This window comes from Adiantum capillus-veneris, chromosome 7 (genome assembly GCF_014529385.1).
Source record: "Adiantum capillus-veneris isolate H3 chromosome 7, ASM1452938v2, whole genome shotgun sequence".
Taxonomy (NCBI): Eukaryota; Viridiplantae; Streptophyta; class Polypodiopsida; order Polypodiales; family Pteridaceae; genus Adiantum; species Adiantum capillus-veneris.
In genome coordinates, this window is record NC_140937.1 from 49,308,976 (window position 1) to 49,332,684 (window position 23,709).

Below are 23,709 nucleotides of genomic sequence, written 5' to 3' on the forward strand. Positions count from 1 at the left end.
GGGAAAAAACCTCCTAAAGAGGGAAAAAATACCCCGGCGGTCCTAGTGTGTTCACACACATCACTACCACATGTATATGGTAACAAATCCCCCCTGGAGTGATGCGGTGAACGAGAGCTGGCACATGAGTAAAGGGAAGTGCCATGCCCTGAGGACAGGATCGATCCACAAAGGGGAGTAAGCCCAAAGCTTTGCGGAAAGCTTCAAGCTTCTCACGAGACAATGCCTTTGTGAAAAGATCTGCAAGGTTGTCCTGTGTTGGCACATAAGCCAAACTAATCTCTCCCGCTGAGAGCCTCTCCCTGACATAGTGGTAATGCACCTCAATGTGCTTTGTGCGAGCATGAAAAACTGGGTTCCTCGCAACTGCCAATGCGCTCTGACTGTCAGTGTAGATAGTGTTGGCAGTGTCCTGTCCAACACCCAAATCAGCCATAAGGCGTCTGAGCCATACACACTCAACCGTAGCTGTGAAGACAGCACTGTACTCAGCCTCACAACTCAAAGTGGCCACAGTAGGTTGCTTCTTGCTCAACCATGATATACATGAACTGCCAAGCATGAAAAAAAAACCACTTGTGGACACTCTCGTGTCAAAACAACCAGCCCAATCTGAGTCCGAAAAGCATGTAAGTCTGGCGGCAATGATCCCCCCTCGGGATAAAACAAGCCAAGATGTAAAGTGCCACTAAGGTAGCAGAAAATCCTCTTGACAGCTTGCCAATGCTTAGACCTTGGGCTATGCATAAATCTGCTAACCTATGAGACTGCAAACTGAATATCCGGCCTCGTGTTGCATACATAAATGAGGCAGCCAAGAGCAGTTTGATAAAGAGTGACATCATCAGGATCACCAACATCATGTAGACTCAACTTCAAACGTGTTTCCATGGGAGTGGCAATAGGTTTGCAATCCTCAAGTCCAAACTTACATAGCAATGACTCTATGTAACTTTTCTGACACAAGGCAATACCACCATCACACTGCTTAAACTGTATACCCAAGTAATGATGCAACAGCCCTAAATCTTTCATCTTGAAAGTAGCATTCAAATCAGCCTTAAATTCAGCAATATGTCTCTCATTTGGTCCAGTGATCAGCAAATCATCAACATAAAGAACCACAATGAGAAGTACATCACCCTCACGCTTTACATACAATGTGCTTTCTGTTGGACTGTTACGAAAGCCTCGTTTAACCAAATGAGTGTTAGCTTTCTCATACCAAGCACGAGGAGATTGCTTCAACCCATACAAAGCCTTCTTACATCTGCACACTTTGTCCTCTTGTCCTTTTATGACAAAACCGCGAGGCTGCGTTACATAAACTTCCTCAAATATGTCACCATTCAAGAAAGCAGTAACAATGTCTGATTGATGTACATCCCAACCAAAATGAGGTGCCAATGCACATAGAAAATGCACAGTAGTCATACGACAAGTGGGAGAAAAATTCTCTTCATAATCAATGCCTTTTTGTTGTGCATAACCCTTTGCAACAAGTCGAGCCTTATGGCGATCAATCTCACCATCCGGGTTGCGTTTCAACTTGTAAAGCAACTTCTTACCAATGGCCTTTTTTCTAGGAGGCAAATCACATAAAGTCCATGTGTCATTTTCTATAAGTGCATCATATTCTGATTGCATGGCAGCCATCCAATTTTTTGAATTTTGTGCTTCATCAAAAGACAGAGGCTCCTCAACATCATGTAAGCTAGACATAGCCAAAGCATAACAATCTGATGCATAAGATGCATGGCGAGAGCCTGAACGAGTACGACTAGACAAAGGTGCATCCAATTTACTGTCACGCAAAGTGTGCACCAGCCATTTTGGCATACCTCTAGCCTGCTCATTTTCAGCCCTTTCCTCATCAAGTACATCATGTACATCTGCATCAGTAATAGGCTGATCTAGAACATTTTTAGAAACCCCCATAGGCTGTACATTTGCCTCATTGGAACTTACATTCATATTTCCACCACTGAAAAGAGGCAACAAAGTGTCATAAATGTCCTGTGAGCTTACATTACTGTCTTTAGTACATGACAACAAGGGTTGAACAGAACCTTCCACAAACACTACATCCCGAGAAACCACAATACGTTTTGTTTGTGGATGATACAACCTGTAACCTTTGCTTTCAGCACTATAAGCAACAAAAATACATTTGACAGCGTTATCATCCAATTTTCTGCGCTGCACTTGTGGCACCAAAGCATATGCCAAACAGCCAAAACCACGCATCTGCTCAATAGAAGGCTTTCTATCATGCCATGCTTCATATGGAGTTATAGACTGCAAAGCTTTCGTAGGACACCTGTTAAGTACATAAGTAGCACACATGATGACCTCAAGCCAAAAAGAATGTGGCAAAGCTTGACTTTTGACCATACATCGTGCCATTTCCGTTAGTGACCTGTTTTTCCTCTCAGCAACACCATTTTGTTGAGGTGTATAAGGCACTGTACATTGGTGTTTTATCCCACGACTAGCCAGAAATGCATTAAATTCATGAGACATATACCCCCCCCCCCCCCCCCCTTGATCGGAACGGAGGGTGCCCATAGTACATTTCGAGACATTTTCAGCCATAGCCAGAAATTGTTCGAAGCACATAAAAAACTTCGGACTTCGCTTTAACCGGAAATACCCATGCATGCCTGGAGTAATCATCAATGAGAGTCACGAAGTACAGGTAATTGCCCAAGGATGGAGTTTGCATGGGCCCACAAACATCACTATGCACAAGCTGCAACCTGCATGTGGCCTGAACTGAACCATCCTTTGGAAATTTAGAACGCTGCATCTTACCCAAAATACAGCCTTCACAAACATGTTTTACAGGTGCTTCAAGAGGCGGCAAAGAAGCAACCATATCAGATTTTTGCAAACGCAGCAAACTAGCAAAATTCAGATGACCAAAACGTGCATGCCAAAGTTTTGCATCTGAAATAGCCCTTGAATCTACAACAGCATTTGCAAAATTTTGTCCACACTTGTCATACAAAGTGAGCTTATACAGCCCACGACACAAAAGGCTAGATGCAACAATTTCATCACCAAAACTGAGATCATGAACTGTACATCTGTCATCCACAAATTTGATGTAACATTTAATGGCCTAAAAACTTGTGTGTAGCGGAAATTAGCATGAACATAGTGGGCATTTCATTAGAATAGATTCCTAATGAGAATTACAAGAGTGCTTGGGTGGAGAGAGCAACAAAAAGCATAACACCTAGTTAGATAGCATGAACACTACTTTCAAAAGAGAGAGAAATTAAGCTATTGACAACAGTTGAGGACCGGATTTGCATGGAGCCGCGGTCCCCCCTCCAAAAGGCTTTGTATTATGGTTTCTCCCATCAAGAGAGACATTGTACAATACAATTCTTTGTGTTCCTTCAAGACTAGCTAGTGCAATGAAGATGAAAGCTTCATGCACTAAGCAAAACACTTAGCAAACACAACATCAATTATCCCCGGTCTCAGACCCAAGACCTCACACATCTTCGAAGATGGTGTGAGCTAGCAGGGTATGAGAGTAGATTGAGAGGAAGGAGTAGTCTTACGAGAAAGATGTACATCTCCTCACATAATCACTCATATTAGCATAGCTTAGCTTAGTAATTAGCATGGTAGAGGAGATGAGAATGCATTGAAGCTTGGCTCTTGGTTGGATTTGCATCACAAAGCCAAGAGTTGTTGGTGTAGGCCTCCCTTCTCACAAGCTTGGAGTAGGTGGTAAGCTTTCCATTAAAGCTTGAGAAGGAGAGAGAATATTCTTTACTTCACACATGAGATTGTGTGAGTGTGTGTGTGATAATGCCTTGCAAAAATCAGCCCCCTCTCTCTCTTGGGCGACCCCTCTTGCTATCCTCTCATTGGACCTCCCTAGGGCTAGCCAATGACAATTAAGCAGCATAAGTGATAGCCTTCTAAATGTGTCCCCCTTTTCCCCTTTTGTGAGAGCTTTAGGTAATTTAATAATTCAACTAAACTCTCATTGGACCCCTTTGCCTCCTGGCCAATAGGAATCAGGCAAGCCATTGGGCTGTTGAATGCTCATTGGACCCCTTGGGAGACTGTCCAATAGTCTTCTAGAGGACTTAATTCTCATTGGTTCTTTTATTAAGTGTTTTTAAATTAATTAAACTAGATTTACTCTAACCTAATTCTCATTGGTCCACCTCCAAGGCCATCCAATAGAAATTGGGTACACCTTGTGGGCATCTAGCATAGGTAGCTGACATGTGTCCCTCATTCCCTTTGTGGAAAGGGAGCTTGTGTGTGTGCGTGTGGCTTTCTCTCTGATCCCCTACAAGTTAGGCTCGCCCCCTCCTATGTAGGGATTTGAAAAGGCTTTTGGGACACACACAAAGCATCCAATTCCCCCCATGGTTGACCTTTGGACACAACCTTTGAATTTTTGGAACCTTAACATTTTGGAAGTCTTAATGGGCTGAACCTTAGGATCTTTTTAGCCCATTGTTGCACATGGCTCTTTTGCAGATGGCCCCCCCTTTGGATCCCTATTTTCCCTCCTTTGGATCCCTACTGTGGTCGGTGTGCTAGCTTAACCAATATTCTAGCTTTTTCTCCCTTGGCACTTCCCCATATTAAATGATCAGTGTAACATGAGAAAACACACCCTAATAAAGTTGTCCCCGCTTATGGCCAAGGGACGAGGGGGCCCTGGGGACATTAAAATAAAGCAAAGAGGCTGCTGACATGGCAGGGTGTACTGATTTCTGCGAATCGCGTTGGCTGTACGGACCTTCGCAAATTGCGCTGACTGTATGGACGTACGCTTTTTGCACTGACAGTAGCGTACGGACCTCCGCAAATTACGATGGTAGCTTTTGGAGATTATGGCTTTTGAATTACCTGCTTTTGGGGCTTTGCTTTTAGCAACCCTTTGTAAACTATTTATAAGTGGCCTTAGGGGCTCGCTCTGCAAAGCATCTGGACGCAGAGTCTGAGAGCGATCACTTGCGGGCTCAATTGTACTTCGCTACAGGCCATCAAAAGTATTATGCTAAACTAGCAAAAAGATACTATGGTCCTTTCCAAATTTTGAAGCCCATCAATGAGAAGGCTTATCAACTCAAGTTGCCCAACCATTGGCTCATACACAATGCCTTTCATGTAAGCCTACTTAAGCCCTACAAAGGAGAGCCACCAACTGAACCAATTATTGAAGACCCTCCCGAAGTTGAAGACCAAGAAGAGGTGCTACAACCCGAAGCCGTCCTTCGGCATGAAGACAAGGTACTACGACATGGTAAGATTATCCAACGGTATCTTATTAAGTTCAAAATCTATCCTTTTGAAGATGCTAGATGGATGCAAGGAGTACAGCTTAAGGATAATATGAACCTTGTCAATGCTTACAATGCTACATTAGAGTAAGCAAATGTACAAATTTCTTTTAAACGACTCATGTTTTTGTCTTATAAGACTAGTCCTCTTTTTAATTGTGCACAAATTTAACTAGTATGCATGCTTAGAATCATGTTTGTGATGACGACGTCTCTCAAACACCAAGTAGAATTTGTCACTCTACTTTGGGAGAATGACATGGACTAAAGAGCAGACATGCTTGCGGCAGCTATGTCTCCCAAGCACCAAATGGATTAGTCATCCATCTTGGAAAGATGTCGTAGGGTAAAAAGGGATCCTCTACCCGCTAAGTAAGATTGACTAATGACTAAGGCTTTATCTCTTCTATCTCATAGTCGAGGACGACTATGATTTCAAGAGAGAGGTAATGTCATAAAATCTAATATCTAACCAACCCAAATGATTTTCTCATATTAAATTGATCACTTAACGTGGGAGAATAAATGGGAACAAGTGTTAAGATATAGATATGTTCTTATAGATCTATCTCAACACGGGGCCAATGGTAAAGGGGCCCAAATGAGAGATGGTCTATCAAAGAGCAAGGCTAACCAATGGAGCATAAGACCTTAGGGTTAGCTTCATTGAAGACCTCCAATAATGTGTGTAAAAGTCCTTTGACCTTAGGTAAGCTAGGGCTGAGCTTGAGGTGGGAACCCGGCCCAAGCTCGAGGTGCTTGTCGTGCTTGAGGTGCTTGTCATGCTCGAGGTGCTTGATTAAGGTGTTTGAGGTGCTTGATCTGCTACATGCTTGAGGTGCTTGACTTGCTACTTGATTAAGGTGCTCGAGGTGCTTTGACATGCTTGCCTGAGATGCTTGTGGGAATACCCCCTAGTCCAAGTGCTTAGTCATGCTTGATGACTAAGGTGCTTGAGCACCAAAAGTCAAAAGGATCTCTACAAAGAGGGGGGCGAGCCCTTTTCCTAGGGGCTAGAGAGAGAACACACACTCTCACACACACACAAGGAAGGCTCAATCTTGAAGAGGCAGCAGGGACACATGTCAGGCCCCTACCTATGTTACCTTCATGAGATGCCTGAAGCCTATTGGTTGGCCACCCAAGGGGTCCAATAGTAATTTAGGAGATTTACTTAATTGATTTAGCATTTATCTAGCCCTCTCTCTCAAAGGGGAAAGGGGGAACACTTGTCTCAAGGCTACCCCTACTGCTTGTAATGCCTCCTGCTCATGATTGGCTAGGCCTGGAGGGGTCCAATGAGCTTCAAACATGAGCTACAAGGGGGGGTCGACCCAAGCAAGCTAGGGGGATGCTTAGGGGGTATACTCACCCACACACACTCACAAACACTCTGATTGTGTGCTATGCAAAGTGAAAGAGCTCCCTCTCCTTCTCCAAGCAAGTAGAGGTTGAGAGCCTACACCAACACTCTTGGCTATGGAGTGCAAATCCAACCAAGAGCCATGCTTCAATGCTTAAGCTTGCCATATCCTTCTTCTTCATTCCTATGCTATTATGTATGCTAGCAACAAGAGTATGATAAGTGAGGAACTAATTCTTTCGCCTACGAAATGTTTCTTCTTCCTCTTCCTCTTCCCTACCCTCATTCCCTGCTAGCTCTCTCCACCTTCGAAGGTGTTTGAGGTCTTGGGACTGAGGCCTGGGATAGTTAAAGCTTTCTTCAAGTTTATGTTATGTTTGTGATGCATGAAGCTTTCCATCTTCATTGCATCACCTAGGTCACAAGGAACACAAAGACTGTATTGTAACAAGTCTCTCTTAATGGGAGAAATCATATTACAAATGCCTATTGGAGGGGGGACCGGCTCCACATAAATTCGGTCCTCAATTGTTGTCATGTTCTTTAAATTCTCTCTCTTGCAAAAGTATTGTCATGCCAAGTTAACTAATTGCTATGATTATGTTGTTATCTTCATTTATGTTCACCCGTTATGCTCACAAAGTTATTTCTCAAAAGTACTCTCATTAATTTCCGCTACTCTCAAGTTAAATAGGCCAATTTCATTACAAGCCCACATAGGGTAATTGTCCCCATCCAACCTGCCCTCAGTAGCAAACATCTTGAACACATCTATGTTGTTGTTGTCAGCCATGGTAAATGTTGCACCTGATGTGAAAACTGCCCGAAAATAGGAGAAATGGAGCGGGAACAACACGTGCTATATAGCACAAACCGTAGAAGACTATAAGGCACCTGTTATGCAAAAAACGACACTGACAAAAATTTTGCACAAAATGACGAAATTGCCTATGCAGACCTGCCTGTAGTGGAAACGGAGGCCGAAATGAGCCCAAATCAAAAATCTGAGCAGACCAAGCTGTACGAGCTTTCTCGAAGTATTTGTCGATCTGCGAACGCTCGCCAAAGCTCACTAAAATCGGAGAAAGTGAGCAAGCGTGTATTGGAGCAGCTGGCGACTAAGCCTGAGAGGACGCAACCTGCTCTGATACCAATTGTTGGAATTAGGGTTGCAAAGAAACACACACAGCTTAGAGAAGACAAAGGAAGCTTAAGGCACACAATAGAGAGTGTGTAACTTAGTGTGCAATGGAAAGATAGATAGCCCTAGAGTGATAGGCGTATATACAATGCTCGAGGGAAAAAACCTCCTAAAGAGGGAAAAAATGCCCCAGCGGTCCTAGTGTGTTCACACACATCACTACCACATGTATATGGTAAAAACAAAAGGGAAAAATGCTCACAATGTAAAGTTGTTAGAACCACGTGACGGGGTGACGGGTCTGGGACCCTCTATAGAAATTTTAAAAAAAGATACTCTAATGACAATTTTCTAAAATACACTATGTTATTTAAAATACACTTGCTATTGGAGCTTCCAAGTCAGCCACAACCTATGTCAAGGACCATAGCTTTTTGTACATGTACCTTTGCTTGTACCCTTAGAAGGTTCCACCTAGAAATCTTAAATTGCCTCTAGGGCAAGAAGCTCCTACCCATACACAAAATAATATAGATAGAACTCTAGGGAGAAATTGTGGATAGTTAGATAAAACTTATTCGTGGTGCCACATGATGAGTTGATGATGGCAAACCTATATTTTCTTCCTTTTTCTTTAGCATGGTCTTTAGTAGACATAGTTAACAATCGTTGTCCTATTTCTCTAAGAAAGAAATAGGACAATGTAACAATCGTGGGTCACACACACTGTTTCTTAGAATGTAGGCCATTGTAACTTTTTAACTTGTTATAAACCGGCCTTTGTTGATATGTGAGTAGATGTTGCAGACTTATCTCCTATAAGACCAAAAAAAACTATATAGAAAATGATTGTTGTTTATGGAATCAATATAAGATTTTTCTTCTAAAGAAATCCACTTTATCCACAAAGTCATGGAGAAGATGATACTTTCCCACATATATGTACGTGTTCATTTGAAACAAAATTTTGTTGGTTTTTTACATAAACAGATCATTGCAGCGTTCATTGTGAAGGTTGCACAACGCTTCAAAGCAACTTTTGACCTTCAACATTTTGAAGGTGCCTACAAAGGGCCATTTTAAAAAAATTCCCTACTCATAGAAAGTGTTCGAGATGGAATCTACGGATTGCACAGATCTTGAGGTCCATGAACGGCTCAAAAAAATAAGCACCCTAGTGTTGCCCGTCGAACTTGAACCCTAGTGGGGCTCGTCACAGCCCAATGGCTTAACCACTACACTAGCGTGCGTTTACGACCATAGTGGGAAACCACATTATAATAAATAAACTAGAACAACCTAGCGCATGTCTGAGTCTAGCAAAGCCAAGGGCCGTGCACGCCTTGAAAGATGTTTCTCTATCGTCGATCTCATCACAGGTCTTCATTTAAGACCCCGTTCCCTTAAATGTGGGTTAGGGGGCGGGGGAGGAGGGGGGTAATCCATATTTCCTGTGAAGGGCACTTTCTCCGAAAGGATGATCTAAAGGAGTAGTTGGATGGACCTCTTTCTTTTTGTATTGAAAATTTTGCTAGGAAATTTTCTCTAGCCAAATGGTTGCCCTCTCATCACATGGTAAGGCAGCATTAAGACTGCTCGCTCCATTAGCCAACATTGGGGCGAGGGTCTGTCGTGGCAAGTGGGCAATTGGTCAACAAAAAGATGAGCCCATTTTGGACCCACCATCTTTGTGGACGGCCTTGTCCTCTTGAACATAAAGCTGTTAGCAGCAAGCTAACTCGGATACCATTTTTTGGAGCTCTCATTGTAAAAACACTTATTATTTTGATAAATCGGGAATATTGTACTCCTATTTTCCGGATAAACCTTGTAATTGATGAGTCGGGGCTACAAGCTTCCAAATTGTATCAACCTGTCATTAACCATCTTTAGTTAGAGCTCTCAGATTATTAGTTTTGACCAACAAAAACCTTGGCTAAGGTATAAAAGCCAATTTTTGTAAGTTATTTTCAAGTTTTGGATAATGAAATACACAGCGTGAGCTAACGGCGCTCACCTCTCTCCTTCTCGCGCTTCCTACTCCCTCTTCGGTTGTCACATTGCAGCCGCGTTTGTTGCATTGCAACCGTAGGTAAGAGCTCTACGCATTGACGTAAGCAATTCACAGAATTTCGTAGCTTTTGGCATCGCCGACCCGCGGCCTAATTTCATCATAAGTAGGAATTTACACTTCCAAATCAAAAACTAAGCATAGGTGGGATAATGGAGCATCATTGCTAAGCATTTAGATGCATTCTGGGTTGAAAACGAGTAGGTTAAAAATCCACTGCTGTTAATAATCGTGATTTTTGCACTTGACCTAAAGTGGGATTTGAGACCATAAGCATGTGTGCTTAGGTCTTATAAACTTGTCCTAGAAGTTTCGTTATGTTTGGATGTCGTTTGATGTTGTAACGGATGTGATTTGTTTGCCGATGAGCGATTGGCTTTTGAGTGATTTCAGTCACTTGAGTGTAGCTTGAGTTAGATACGAGTTGTTTGTTGTTTTCTGAGAGATTGACAACCTCTTGTAGCCTCATGTACTAGTAAAGTCAACTTCGTCCCATGGACTGACAATTTAATCGTGGTTCTCGCTAAATCTGCAATAAGATAGGAGTGAGGTTAGACACTTGTCCCACGTTTGGCACCACTACCGGGGATTAAAGAGACGTAAACTAGGGAAAGACACGAACGTTTTGTGAAGTTATCCTTTAACTTCCTCTTGGTTCACCTAGAGTAGAAACTTTCTTTTTAGAAACCGCATAGCTTAAGATTTCCATCTTTTGTTGTGTAGAGGTAGCTTGGAGGTAAGTTGTACTTGCCGAGTGCTTTAAGGATTGTAGGATTGTAACTAAATTAGGATTTTGCGGATGATTGATAGACGAGATAGGTCTTAAGATCAATGCTTAGAAAACCATAAAAAACAAGAAAACAAGTGTTTGTGGACACTTTTCACAACCCCATTGCATGAGAACCTAGGAGTAGGGTAAGTAGGATCCGAGATGGACTTCAAAAAGTTGCTCTCCCTGAAGGAAACATTGTGAGTTGTTATTTGAAGTTGCAAAATTTCAGGTCCATGGCTAGAAATAGCACGAAAAGACTCCAAACCACTCAATTCGACTGGAGAGTACACCTAAAAGTTGTATGAACCATTGGGTAAGCTCAAGGACACATTGAGATAAAAATTTCAAGAGTTTGCAAAAACTCAGATTACTTACTTCCTTTTGACATTTTAAGCCAAATTAAGTTTTGATTTGATTCATAGGCTTAAAATAGCTGATGAAAAGACTATCCATTGAAAAATAAAAAAGTGTTCATTTTGGGCATAAAGTAAATAATCGCGATTATTTACTTTTAGCTCAAATTCGACCAAGGTTGATATGAGTGAATCATTGCATGTGTACAAACAACTTTTGTAAAGGCACATAGGATTTGGATCACCAAACTAGCAAAAACCTAGGCAAAAACTAAAGTTTGTACAGATTTTCGGGAAGTTGAGTGTAAATTGGGGAAAAAAGTTTCCAAACTCAACGAAACTTGATATATAGGCTTATATTGATGTGATAGACATGTGTACATGATTACTTCCAAAAAGATGCAAAAAGTTTCCAGTTGTAAATAATCACGATTATTTACACCTGTCCCATTTTTAAACTTTTTTTACCAAGTTAGCATACCACTAGTTTTATCATGTTGTAATAAGCCCACAAACCAAATTTGGTAAGATTTGGATCATTGGATTGAAAATTGTGACCAAATTTGCAAAGTCAGTCTGCGGACACAAAACTGGTGACCATTTGAACAAAAATTGTCCAAACTTGATGAAACTTGGCTAGAGACCTTAAGTTGAGGTGCTTATCATATTTGTGTCAAGCCTGGAACAAAAACTTGCAAAAAATTAGCTGGAGTAAATAATCGCGATTATTTACATCTGCTTCAAAAATTGACAATCTTGCACATTTGAGTATACCACAAGGTCAACCATATCAAGTAGACCACACAAATCAATATTGGTGAAATTTGGATCACAAAAGTGAGACTTAAGCTAGATTTTTAAAATCAGAGTCTACGGACACAAAACAGTTGCTAAACTTGAACAGATTTTATCCAAACTTAGTGAAACTTGTCCAAGGACCTTACCAGGTTATATACTTGGAAAAACAAGCCAAAAAGTGCAAAAAAACTAACAAAAGTAAATAATTGTGATTATTTATTACTGCTATATAGAGGCACCAATTTTGCCTTTTGAACTTGTATAGTGGTAGACCAACATATTACAAAGCCACAGAGAAATTTTGGGTTCAATCGGATCCAAATTGGCACATGTTCACTCAGTTTCCAGGTTGCAGATTAATCCTTTGATTTTTTGCCAAAGTCGAATCTGAAAGTCTCTAATGCTGAGTCAATTAGCTCGATTTGAAGTGATACACATAAACCAATCACAATAGTTAGCAAAAATTTTACAGTCTTTGTGAAACAATAGCTAACTTGATCAAAATTGATACAAGAATCAGGTTGCAGACAAGGAATCGGCAGCTTGACAGAAATTGCAATCAAGGCAAGTGGAAAAAATTGACCAGAAGTCAATATAAAGGTAAGTACTCTATCCAGGGCTTTACAAGTCTTATAAACCTTAGATCCGGTCGTGTACTAGGAAATCAAGGCATATTTGGAGAAACTTCTAGTAGAGTATCCACCGAAGAGAGTGTGAATCAAGGAAATTCTTTGCACACTATCCTTGAAGAAGTCTTAGACACTTTTTCATATTCAACATCTGAAATGTCTTCCTATTCGACTTACTCAGAAACTGGAACGACAGTACGCTATAAGCATATACTCTCTTTTTATAAAACTAATCGCCATGGAGCTCAGGTTTACCTGGACCCAAATGAAGAGTATGATGTTTGCATTGATGACCATAATATTCAGTTCAAAGAGGAGATCGGGGCAAACAAACAAGGAAAAATGTACATGGATAGAAACAGAACTCAGTATTTATAATTTAAAAACCCTTACGTGATAGACAAATGGGGATTAGAAGTAAATACCATAATTCCAGGTATGGCAGCTAAAGAAGGGCCACCAGTTTTAGAATTCAAGGGATACGATCAAGTTTATTTGAAGCCATTGAAACAACTTACTACAGATAATCTTAGGATCGGAGTCTATTGTTGGGAGGATAGAAATGTAAAAGATCTTCTATGGACTTCGCATGCCAAATCAGGACATCTAACGTCCATGAAGATCATCTATATCTTCAAGATCAAAGATCAGGGATCAGCAGATCTACCAACCTACCTGTTTAAAGATTGTTATAGCAACAACTTTTTTATGATTACTCCTGAGGAGGTAGAACAAACCAAATACCAAGGGTATTCCATAAGGATTGGATATTGGGCCAAGGACCAGAAACTATTCCAAGACAAGAACACCGTGAGAGATCTTCTGAGAGTAGTGTTAAGAAATCAAAAACCACCTTATCACAAAGAAAACCAGGTGACACTCAAGCCAGTCCAGGGCTACATGAGTCACTATTTCCAACAGACTGGTTTGAAGGACTCACAATAGGACCAACTGCTAGGAGACCGGGAGTTGAACCAAATAGACGTGTCAGACTAGCTCATTTTCAGAAATGGGTCAGAAAATACAGTGGATTGGAGGATCCCTACGACCACTTAGCAAGCTTTAAGCAAGTGCTAAGAGCAGAACACATATTCGATTTCCATACTCAACTCGAGGGGTTTGGAATGACATTAGAAGAAAAAGCATTAACATGGTTCCAAAACATTCCACCAAGGTCAATCATGAACTTGAACACATTAGCTCAAGGATTTGTAGTTGCTTGTTACAAAACGGGGATCAAACACAATACGGTAGCTCAAATCTATAGCTTTAAACAGGAACAAGGTGAGTCTGTTAGGGATTATGCAACTCAAATGAAGCAATACATTGCAAGATGCCCATAGCTAGAGATGCATGCAGAAGAACGACTAGTATCATTGTTTCTAGAGGGACTGCTAAACAAACAACTTCATGTTATACTGTATATCAAGAAGCATACAACCCTAGAAGAGTGTGTGTCAGATGCTATTGACATAGGAGACAATTGTGATATTTTCAACGAAGAAAATGTCCCTAAGGATAACCAAAGTGAGAAAACAGCATCCACTAAACCAAAACAAGTGGGAACGGTTGCTGTAGCACCACTTTCAGCCATAGAAGACATGCTCAAAATGATGATTGACATGATGAATAACATGCAAAAAGCACCTATAAGAGAACCAGGACAAGGGATACCTCAACAGGGAAAACCAATTAGACCACAGAAATGGTGTGCAATAGAGGGTAAATGGACCAACCATGAGACCAATGAGTGCTATTACCGACCAAAGTATGATGGGAATGTTCAATACGTGCCTATGAAGCCACAAGGACAACCCATGTACAGATATGAACCTAACAGGGCATCAGCTCAAAGAACACCAATGGGTATGGAAAGACCTTTACCCGTGTTGGGTGAACAACCTCCATATCCGGGACATAATGCAGTGCCTGTAAGGTACATGCATCCAGAGCTTGTCAGAGATAAACAAGCACTAGTGTCTATTACACCTTATATTGAGCCTAGTCCATCTACAGTAATGGTAGAAGGAGATTGGTATAATTCACGCCCACCACCAATGGAAGAACCTATGACGTATGCTACACCAGAGCTTGCAACAATGTACTATGTGCATAATCAAGGTTCTAGACCTCCTATGGTAAGACCCATGATTAAGCCCAGAACTAAAAACTGTCATAATTGCAGTACAAAAGATCATTGGAAAAATGAATGCCCAGAGCCTGACAAGAACCTCAAGCCACTTGAAGCTTATTGCATACAATGTTGTCAAAAGGGAGACACTTTTTGGAAGGTTGTCCAAAATATCCTTTAAACAAGGGTAAAACATAGTGAACGTAGTCCATGTGTTACCTAGTAGCTCATCTGAGAGTGAACTGATTGTTCCAATCAAGGTAATCACCAGAGCCCAGGCTAAGAAAAAGAAACATAACTCCTCCGATGAGTTAAAAAATACAAAAATTTCCTCTCCAAAGACCAAATGAAGCAGAAACAAAAGGTATAAGATGAGAAAACAGAAATAACCGGCTAAAATCGAGGAGAATGCAAAAAAACTATTCCAAGAAAAGGTGAAAGAAACTAGAAGCAAAATCAAAGAAGCCACCGTGAAATTTGGAGGATCAATTTTGGTTGATAAAATTTTTTAGCCTATTAATGCAGCCTTGGAAGCCTACCAAGCGGGTCTTAAAGCAAGCCAAAACATGAAAAACAAATGGAAGAACTATCCTTCTCCAGACATGGAAGCAGTTAAGCTTGAAGCTTATCAAAATTTGGTAAGAATCACACAAGAGATGCTGGAAAAACAAAAACCCAAGCTCGGAAGTATGGAAAAACCTGAGGAGCTTGTGGTAAGAGACAATCAAGAAAAATTCAAAGTGGTGGTAGAAACCCACCTTGAAACAAAAGAGACAGAACTTATAGTGCCGGATAGCAAAGATGCCTTAGACGGAATTCCATTCATAGAAGAAGATTGGCCAGCAAACTTATGAAAAAAAGTTAGAGAGATCAATGATGCGAGCTTAAATCTAAAGTCAGCTCCTATAGAGAAAGTTTGGTTAGACAATCTACCTCCTAATATGGACATGGATGTACAATTCTTGTATGGGGATTGCGGATCTGAAGCTTCAGGGATGTCTAAACCATTGACCTTGAAAACACTACCCTCTTACTTGGGAGATAACGAAGATGAATCCATAGTGTGTAAAACCACTCAAGTAAAAGAGCAGAACAGACCCTAGAAGTAGATAACATTCGTTAAATCATGTCTACACCCATCCAATGCACTCTTACTTTAGGAGAACTGTTAAAAATTAGACCATATTTATGGAATGATTTACAAAAGACTATAGAGAAGATTGGAATAACGGGGCTAATTGCAAAAAATTTGGGAAAATTGAAACATGAAAAGAACGACAAAGAGATTTGATATGTTCCAATGAACAAAGTTGGAGAATACTACAAAGGGGAAGAAGGAAACACGACCCTTCACATCCACCACCAATGGAAGAACGTGTGACGTATACTCCACCAGAGCTTGCACCAATGTACTATGTGGCTACTCAAGGTGTTAGACCTCCTATGGTAAGACCCATGATAAAGCCAAGAACTGGAAACTGTCATAACTGTGGTGCAAATGATCATTGGAAAAATGAATGCCCATAGCCTGACAAGAACCTCAAGCCAGTTGAAGCTTATTGCATACAATGTTATAAAAAGGGAGGACACTTTCCGGAATATTATCCTTTTGACATGCTCCATGGCTCCTTTTGAATCCAAAGGCCCAAACATGTATATAATATCTGTATTGAGCGTGACAATAAAAACTTTGATTGTAGGTCCGTAGAATGGCAAAAATGCAGCTTTTTTGTACCTTTTTTTGCCCAAAAAAAATTGAGTGAGGTAAAAGAAACCATGTGTTTTGATCACCAACCCATTGAAGTTAACGAGGCATTTTATCTCATGTCCTAAAAAAATCCCCACTCTTATTTATATGCAATCAACCGTAAAAAATTGTTGTTTTGGGCAAAATGCACTACTCCATCAACTTTGGAGACTTGTAGTGACCAAGGGATGAGAAATCTTACAAGTTTCTCATTTTTTCCATATGTAGTAGTCCTTGAACTATAAGCTCATGAAAGGATTTTTCAAAATGAGTGGATCTGCTATGGTTTTGGAATTTTTTTCCAAAACCCTGAAAGGACACTTTTATGTCATGTTAGGTTACCAGTTTAGTGTAAATGCAGCCTTGGAAACCTACCAAGTGGGTCTTAACACTAGGTTGGTAACCTAACAGGACATAAAAGTGTCCTTTCAGGGTTTTGAAAAAAACCTCCAAAACCATAGTAGATCCACTCATTTTGTAAAATCCTTTCATGAGGTTATAGTTCAAGGCCTACTACACATGGAAAAAATAAGAAACTTGTAAAATTTCTCATCTTTTGGTCACACCAAGCCTCCAAAGTTGATGGACCAGTGCATTTTCATCAAAACAGTCATTTCTTACACTTTGTTGCATAAAAATAAGATTAGGGATTTTTGTAGGACTTGAGATAAATTCCCTAGTTAACTTCAATGGGTTGGTGATCAGAACATATGATTGCTTGTCACTCACTATTTTTTGTTGTGCCAAAATAAATAGGTACAAAAAAGTTGAATTTTTATCATTCTGCAAACATCATCAAAGTTTCTATAGCCACGCTCAATACAAATAATATATGCATGTTTTCTTCGTTCCTTATTGTCCTTTATGTTCATAAGGAGCCATGGAGCATGTCAAAAGAATAATACATCTCTTACCAAGGGGAATCTTGGGGACAAAGATGAAGTGTTAAATACAGCAAACATGAAAAAACTGGGTTCAACATTATGAGTTGTAGAATCCCATAGAAACTATTCAATATCTAGCCAAATTTGATCCTTATGAGTAGATATGGTTACTACCTACAAAATGCATGCAGTTGTAACAAGAAACTAACAATATTAAAAAAGCTATACTTGATATACTAGAATGTTTTGTTTTCTTCTATAATTGAAAAAACCAACCATCGTTGTGTACTATGCAAAATAGGGTATTAGGTGCCGTAAAACTCAAGGAATGTTAGCTTTATGTTACAATATGTGACATAGACAATCAAAAATGCATTTGGATATCATGAAATCCACCAAAAAAATCATAGAAGAGCTAAAATTGGCTAAAAAACTGGATTTGACAATTTTTGTAATCTGGTCATAACTTACAACTTTAATATTTGTTTCTCCCTAGAAGCATCAGGACATGTTGAGGACTACTAAAGATAGTTATCTAGCATTATAGACCTCACAAACATGAATTCTAGAGTGGTATAGTTGCAAACAGTTGAAAAAAGCCAAAAACAGGACCCGGTTTTTCACACAGTTTAGGTTGTGAAATGTTGTCCAAGGACAATGTTAAAGATGGAATTGATATTCCAAAAAAATGTCGAGTTTTTTTCAACTCATGAGACAACTTTCTAGATAGATAGCACATCAAAATCCATTTTGAAACTCTTGACATAATTCAAGGAAAATGGTCACTTAACAGGACATAAAAGTGTCCCATTACCAACCTAGTGTTAAAGCATGCCAAAATATGGAAAACAAATGGAAGAACTATTCTTCTTCAGACTTGGAAGCACCTAATCTTGAAGCTTATCAAAATTTGGTAAGAATCACGCAAGAAATGCTGAAAAAACAAAAACCCAAGCTCGGAAGTATGGCAAAACCTAAGGAGCTTGTCATAAGAGACAATCAAGAAAAATTCAAAGTGATGGTAGAAATCCACCTTGAAACAAAAGAGCCAGAACTTATAGTGCCGGACAGCGAAGATACCTTAGACAAAATTCCATTCGTAGAAGAAGATTAGTCAGGACACTTATTGAAAAAATTTAGAGAGATCAATGATGGGAGCTTAACACTAAAGTTAGCTCCTATAGAGGAAGTTTGGTTAGACAATCCACCTCCTAATATGGACATGGATGTACAATCCTTGTATGGGGATTCCGAATCTGAAGCTTCAGGGGGTCTAAACCATTGACCTTGAAAACACTACCCTCTTACTTGGGAGATAACGAAGATGAGAATCCTTAGTGTGTAAAACCACTCAAATAAAAAGAGCAAAACATACCCTAGAAGTAGATAACATTCATTCAATCATGTCTACACCCATCTAATGCACTCTTACTTTAGGAGAACTCTTAAAAATCAGACCACATTTATGGAATGATTTACAAAAAGCTCTAGAGAAGGTGGGAATAACAGGGATAATCACAAAAAAATTGAAAAAATTGAAACACAAAATGGACAACAAAGAGATTCGATATGTTCTAATGAACAAAGTTGGAGAATACTATGAAGGGGAAGAAGGAAACACGACCCTTCATATCCACCACCAATGGAAGAACCTGTGATGTATGCTCCACCAGAGCTTGGACCAATGTACTATGTGGCTAATCAAGGTGTTAGACCTCCTATGGTAAGACCCATTAAGTCAAGAACTGGAAACTGTTATAACTATGGTGCAGATGATCATGGAAAAATGAATGCCTAGAGCCTGACTGATGAGTGCGCGTGTGCGTGTACGGAGTGTGTGCAAGAGAAGGGAAGAAGAGAAATGGGTTAGTGGAGAAGAAAAGAGAAGAGTCAACTCTACCTCTTTTTCTCCCTATATTGATTAGGTGAAATAAAGTGTACAAGGGTGGTTTCCCACGGCCACCTGGCCTACACCCTAACAACCTCCCACTTGAAGGTCACGGTGGCCAATAGTGGCATTAGTATAGTTAGTCTATACAAAATTGACGAAGCATTGCTGAGGCTTCATCCTACACCCATAAGTTCTATACAATGTGTAAATCGCTCCAAGGCTAGGCTCTTTGTGAGAGCATCTGCGGGGTTGTCTTTAGTGTGAACCTTGACAAGCTCGATACGCTTGCCAGCCAGTGCATCTCGTATGAAATGGTATCTGACCTCTATGTGTTTTGACTTTGAGTGAAACACTGGATTCTTTGCCAAAGCAATGGCACTCTGACTATCACAATGTAGTACAGGAACCTTGTGAATGCCCAAATCTCCCACTAGACGAGCCAACCATATGGCTTCCTTGCTGGCGTCAGACGCAGCAACATATTCTGCCTCAGTGGTAGATGAAGGCGTGCAATCTTGGAGACACGATCTCCAAGAGATAGCTGCTCCAGCAAACATGAACACATAGCCAGATGTGGATCTTCTACGATCCACGCAACCCGCATAATCCACATCCGTGTAACCTACAATAGATGCATCACTATTTCCGAAGCGTAAACACTTGCTAGCTGTTCCTTTCAAATATCTGAGGATTTTCTTCACTGCTTCCCAATGCTTCTTGCCAGGGTTTGCCATGTACCTACTAACCACTCCCACTGCATGTGCAATGTCTAGTCTTGTGGTTACCATAGCGTACATCAAACTGCCAACTGCTAAAGAATATGGTACTTTTTCCATTTCCTCTTTCTCAGCCACTGTCTTGGGAGAGTCTTCCTTGCTAAGTTTGGAGTATGCTTGCATTGGGGTACTCCATGACTTCCCCCCCTGCATACTAAAACGTTGTAAGACTTTGTGAATGTACTTTTCTTGAGATAATTCAAGAATTCCACGTTGCCGGTCTCTCTTGATGTGCATACCAAGAAAGTGATTGGCATCTCCCAAATCCTTCATGGAAAACTGAGTGTCTAGAGTCTTTTTCAACTGATTGATTTCATCAATTGATTTGCCTGCGATAAGCATATCATCTACATACAAGATCAAGATGATTAAAGAACTGTCGTTCAACCTTTTTGTGTATAAGCAGTGATCCTCTTGACTTCTTATGTAACCCTGAGACTGCATGAATTTGTCGAATTTTTGATACCATTGCCTGGAACCTTTCTTGAGGCCATATAGTGCCTTTTTAAGTCTACAAACCAATTCTGTCCTCGTTGGTTTTTGGGTTTCACATACGAATCCCTGTGGTTGTTTCATGTATACATCTTCATCTAGATCCCCATGAAGAAATGCTGTGTTCACATCCATTTGGACAAGTTCCATGTCCTGGATAGCAACCAAGCCAAGCACGGTGCGAAGTGTAGTCATCTTGACTACAGGAGAGAAAATCTCATCAAAATCGACACCTTTTTGCTGCTTGAAACCCTTGGCAACTAGACGAGCCTTGTATCTAGGCTCGGGATCTTCCGCTATATACTTCTTCTTGTATACCCACTTGCAAGGTAAAGCATTTTTGCCTTTTGGTAATTCAACCAAATCCGATGTCTCATTAGCCACAATCGAATTGTATTCTGATTGCATAGCCTGCTCCCACTTAACGCTATCCTCCATTTGTATAGCTTCTTTGTAGCAGGTTCGCTCTCCACTGTCAGTGACCAAAATGTGGTGTATACCCGGCTCAAATCGCTTGGGCGCACGTGATACTCTCTCAGAGCGTCTCAGTGCCTGACTGCTAGACTCTGCTTTCTCCGGAGCAATAGTAGTATCTTGCACTTGAGGAGTAGGTGCAACACTACTGAACTGAGTTGGTTCGGAGGCTACATCCTCAAAACGAACACGTCTGTACTCAACATCTTTGATGGGCTTCTTGTGCATTTTTGATTCATTGAAAATCACATGTGAGCTACGAATGACTTTGTTTGATTCTGGGTGCCAGAGACAATATCCCATCTCGCCGTTTGCACCATAGCCAATAAAGATGCATTTGTGTGATCTGGGATCTAACTTCCGACGAAGTTCTTTGGGCACATGTGCATATGCCTCACATCCAAATACACGTAGATGCTCATATCTTGGCCTTTTTCCAGTCCATAATTCCTCTAGAATTTTGAAATTCAAAGGAGAACTAGGTGACCTATTGATGATGTGCACTACTGTTAGAATAGCTTCCCCCCAAAATTTGGGAGTAAGCTTCACCATAGACATCATAGAGACAACTCGCTCTTGAATCGTGCGATTCATTCTTTCAGCTATCCCATTTTGTGTTGGTGTGTATGGAGCAGTAACTGCCGCCGAATGCCTCTTCTATTGCCAAAATCCTTGAACTCTGTGGAGACGTATTCTCCACCATTGTCTGTACGAAAAGCTTTGAGCTTTGTTCCTGATAGGTTCTCAACCATGGCGAGGAATTTTTGGAATGTCGAAAAAACTTCTTCCTTACACTTAAGGAGATACACCCACACCTTTCTGGTAGAATCATCTATGAACGTGAGAAAGTAGTTCGCCCCCCCTAGAGTTTTATGTGGCATTGGACCACACAAATCACTGTGTACCAAGTCTAGAGGTTCGCCTAGTTTCTTATTCAATGGCGAAGATGTCAATCTAGTCTGTTTGCCATATAGACAATGCTCACACAATGGAAAGTCCGTGTAATCTAACACAGGTAAGTAGCCAAAACGCTGAAGTGTTTTCATTCCCTTTTGGCTAATATGCCCTAGCCAGCTATGCCACAACTCAGGAGACAGCAGCTCGGCAACATAGATAGAGTGTTCGTTGACACTCGAAACAAACAAAGAGTACAGGGATCCGTTTTTATTGCCTTTCATCATGATAAGGTTGTTCTTGTGGATCATCCAAAAACGATTACCAAAAACTGTAGTGTAGCCAAGATCATCCAATTGCCCTATAGAAAGCAAGCTTTTCGTAAGCTTGGGCACATGTCTGACATTCTGCAGCACAAAAGTAGTGCCATTATGCATCTGAAGTTTCACATCACCAATGCCAATAATGTCAAGCTCATAGGAATCACCAAGCTTGACTATTCCATGCATGGATGCATAAGAGGAAAACCACTCTCTATGCGGTGTGACATGAAAACTTGCACTAGAATCAAGGATCCAATTCTGTGCATAACCCTCATCCTGTGCAACTAAAGCATCTGGAGTGAGATCTGAAGTGAAAATGAGAACATGTGAGGCATCTTCTGTCACCTCGGGATGAATCTCTGTGGGCATAATGAGCATCACTGGAGGAGGAGCATCCTCTACTGCAGTGATAGGTATGGGAGACTCAACAATATTGAGCTCCTCAATCTTTACTGTACTTTTGCCTTTTCCAGAATTATCCTTTTGCATGTTTTTCTTATCTCTTAGGAAACTACAACAATCCTTTTTGTAATGACCCTTCTTGTGGCAATAGTAACACTCGACATTTCTGGCATTGCGGTCTCTACTTTGGGTCCTGTTTCTGCTAGGACTACGAGGATTCCGCTCTCTACTTTTGCTTTTGTATTTGTTCCTGTCACGGCCTCTTGGCTTTGTTGAACTGCCAGCCATATATGCATCTCCATGACTAGCATTATCGAGAGATTTACGACGAATCTCTTCAGTGAGCAACGCATCTGTGACAGCATTGAAATTTAACTTGCCATTCGGAGCCGAATTGCTAATGGCTGTGTAAAAGATATCCCATGAACTGGGTAGAGAGCATAATAAGAAGATAGACTTGAGTTCATCGTCAAACTCCTTAAAACCCTGAGATGTCAGCTGACTGAACAAGGAGTTGAACTCATTTAAATGACTGGAAACTGTGCTACCTTCTTTCATGTTGAGCTTCATAAGCTTTTTCATGAGAAACACTTTGTTGGATGCACTTTTGCTCTCCCATGCTGAACATAAGCTATCCCAAATTTCCTTGGTTGTTTTCTTCCCTATGATAGTGAAGAAGACTGACTTGGCTAGATGTAGACGTATCGTAGCCATGGCTTTTGCATCCAAAAGCTCCCATTGAGCTTGTGTATAATCATCATTCTCTGCGCGCTCTTTCAACGGTTCTGAGAGGCCTTTGTTTATCGAAACATCTTTCATGCGCTCTTTCCACATGGTGAAGTTGCTACCATCGAACTTCCAAATGAAATACTCCTCCTTTTCTGAAGAAGAAGCCATCGCTGATAAGAGGGTTTGAGAGGTGCCAAACTATGGCGAGACGCTGTAGAAATTTGGGCAGAGTAACCTTTGTATCGGGAGTAAAATCTCAACCGAAATAGACTCAAAAGTGCCAACTAGGAAGGCACGACTCGCAGGAAGTAAATCCAGCAAAGTCTCCTTTGTATGAGGAGTCAAAACTCAACTCGAAATGCATATAAATGTGCCAATTGCACTAACTGGGCATCTGCTGCACAAAACAACTGCTATGTGAGTGCCAACTCGGCGTCAAAAGCATAAATTACCGTCCAGATACATATCCTATGGCGAGGGTACCAAAAAGGGGAACTCCAGCTACCTGTATCACC